The sequence below is a fragment of the Frankliniella occidentalis genome, unplaced genomic scaffold (assembly GCF_000697945.3).
Source record: "Frankliniella occidentalis isolate FOCC.00 unplaced genomic scaffold, Focc_3.1 Scaffold511, whole genome shotgun sequence".
NCBI lineage: Eukaryota > Metazoa > Arthropoda > Insecta > Thysanoptera > Thripidae > Frankliniella > Frankliniella occidentalis.
In genome coordinates this window covers 25,039-28,243 of record NW_026267628.1, presented here as the reverse complement: position 1 = coordinate 28,243, position 3,205 = coordinate 25,039, and positions in this window count along the sequence as shown.

Genomic DNA, 3,205 nt, shown 5'->3' with positions numbered 1-3,205 from the left:
GCCGGCCGGGCAGGAGGGGAGCGAGGCGCTTCCCGGAACCGGCCGGCTAGGGCCGGCTAGTGTGATTTTGGGCGAGTCCAAATTATGTCCGCCCGAGCTCAAATATTGAACAGCTTCTAACGGAAATGGACAGAGGGCTTCAAGACGTTTCAAATGATTCAAAACGCCACCCCAATATTCAAATTTTGGGTGTTATCCAACACCCTGGTCAGAAACATACATCTTTTGTATATATTATGGAAATAGTGTTTGACTTGATGAAAAGCATTCCTGCTACACTGTAAAAATTAGTTGTTAAAAAACAGCTCAGTTGTTGACCAACAGCTCAGTTGTTCGAGAACAACAGAAGTAGTTGAAAAACAACTACGTTTTTTGTCAATGCATTGTTAATATTGGACTATTGGGCACCATTTTGTTTTTGCTGACTTTTTTTATTACTGTTGCTCGACAACTTTTGCTGTTCTTTGACAAACGAAGCTGTTGTACAACCTCACGAGTCAGTTAAAAACTTAACAACAAATTTGTTGTTAAGTGACAACAATTTTTTTTACAGTGTTTGAATGTTTCTTTTTAAATATTAACTATGTGGTTACTAATATCAATGAATTTCATCTTCATCAGAAAAGTATGCATGAAATGTTACTGTATATTGATCCTTTCTCAGAATACAGATTTGGATGTAGAGTAAATTATCCACAACAGAAGTGTTGGAAATATGTTCGGTATGAAATTTAAATATGTAGCATGACTTAAAATTGCAGCATTGTTAATCTATTGCAAACTTGACATAAGAATGATATTTGAATTGTGGTACACTTCTCACTTAAGCACGTAAATGTGTAATCAGGCAATGAAATAGCATCCCATGGTACAAGGGAATTTGATTTATTTTAACTCTGTGGTTTTATCTGTCGCTTTATCATTCAAGTGTAATAATGTAAATTAATTTACTACATGTCAGTTGTACACATATGAGATGTGACATCATAGGATTTTTATATAAATTTGTATTTACCAAGTATGTGGCTGCTTACATTTTCAAAGAAGACACGAGTCTTGAATAGCAAAATAAACCTCTGTTGGTCAAGGGATGTGTTACTCTTTATTACAATCACAAAATGAAACCATAAAAGTGGTCCTCAGTCTTAAATTACTGAAGCACGAAGCACGAGTAATGGACATAGAGAGGTACAAACAGGACTTGGTCCACTTTGTACTCTTTTGATTGGAGCATGCAGGCAGAGAGGAAAAAACTCATTGAACTGGCTTCTCTATTTTTCTGGCAATATTTTTTTTTCACATTGAATGATGTACAAACTGCCATTTGGCATTTTGTACAGATGCAGTGCTGGGGCAGTGTTTTACTGCTGTTAATAGGTAACAGTAAAAAGAGGGTGAAAGAGAATATAATTTGGTCTTCAAACAACATAAATTCTGAATCCTGGGGTCGCTAGTCAGGTACCCATGACTTATGACGAGTCATTTTGGATTGTCTCTTCTGAGGACTCGGAAATGCAATCATGACGTATACTTTGGTCTTTGGACAGAGAATGGTTTGAGAAAGTGAAGTTGTTATTGCAGATCAAGAAACTACATGTGTCCTTCTTCAAACAATAAGATGGTGCAGACCACCTCCAAAAATAAATATTCCGTCTTGTGAAAAAAAATGACTTTGAATTAATTTTTTGAGATCAAGATTTCCTTAAACAGTCAAAGTGGTTGAGGACTTGTCACGCCATTGTTTTAAATATAATATTATGATTAATTTAAGGCAACAGTCAGCCGTCTAGGTGCACAATTGGCTGTGGAGAAGCCAATGAGCCATTCCTTACCTTTAGTGTAAGATATCAGAAATGTGATAGATAAACTAAAGCCTGGAGAGAGAACCGTTGGTGCTATCTCAAATCCAATTGTTGATTTGGAAAGAAGATAAATACAATGGGTCTTTTAAAAGTGAATTAAGCAAAACAGAGTCAAAAATAGATTTTTCAGAGTCCAAGGAAATTCTTCCTTCACAATATGATGTCCACAAGATTGTTTTCCTTAAAGCCTTTCGCCACAGCAGGTAGAGGTGGGAACTTTGCCCAAACTTAGGTCAAACTCCACGCTAAAGCTACCCAAGTAGTCGAGTGGTGAGCAATGTAGATATTTCTACTTTGCTTGCGACAGTACATTTGAAGGTTTGAAAATTGGTGATTCAAGGGGGAAGCTTTCACCGGACAGAAAAATGAATAGAATGTAAATGAAAGAGGACATTTTTTTGATTATGTTGGTGAAAGAATACTTTATTGGGGACAAGTAATTCAGAAAATGTTGAGCAATGTGCACTAGCCCACATGAAGTAAGAGATATCTTCAGTTAATACTAGATGAACAGGGCAAAAAGGCTTCACAGAATAGAAATGGTCATTAACTTAGCAAAATGTATCTATGAAATTTTTTCTATCATAACCAAAATGAAACCACTGGACAAATTAAGGTCTAGACTTGCCTTAATAACTGTCTTCTAGTCAACCACAAAAACCATCTTTTAAGAAACAAATAAAAGAAGGCATGGAGCACAGTCTCGATAAAGGTGCCTGACGGCATAACTCACCACATAAAAGATAAGAACATGGTAAAATACAGAATAAACAAGTATTACACTAATTAAGCATACATGATACAAGGAGTACAGAATCAGTCACACATGATACGAGGAAAAATAATAATAAGTCAGCCATGAGAGAAATGTAACAAATGTAACAGAAATGAAACAGGAGAAATTAAAGCATATTGGATAATGATTTGTCCAATACAAAATACATCAGAAAACTAAGAGAATAGAATATTCTGTCTGCAATGGTCCCCACACTTTACTGAACTTGTTTCTAACCGATTACACGGGGCAGCTCAATGCTGCCCTCCTCAAAGGTTTTCATTTTTCTTCTCTGAGTGTGCGTGATTGACAGGGGGAATCCTCCCAAGTCTACAACAAGTTTATAGAAAACAAAATACCCTGCATTGTGGTCATGCACAGTTGACGACCGTGTGCTGTAACTGCTTGCTCCAGGATGCTGTGTGCACGTACTGTCCACTGTAAAAAAAATCCATCTTAATTTTAAGAACACGTGTTTGGAAGCAATTTACAAAACAAATTTGCTCTTAAATTTAAGAACAAATGTTTTATGAAAATTAAGAACATGTTTTGAAAATTAAGAACGTGT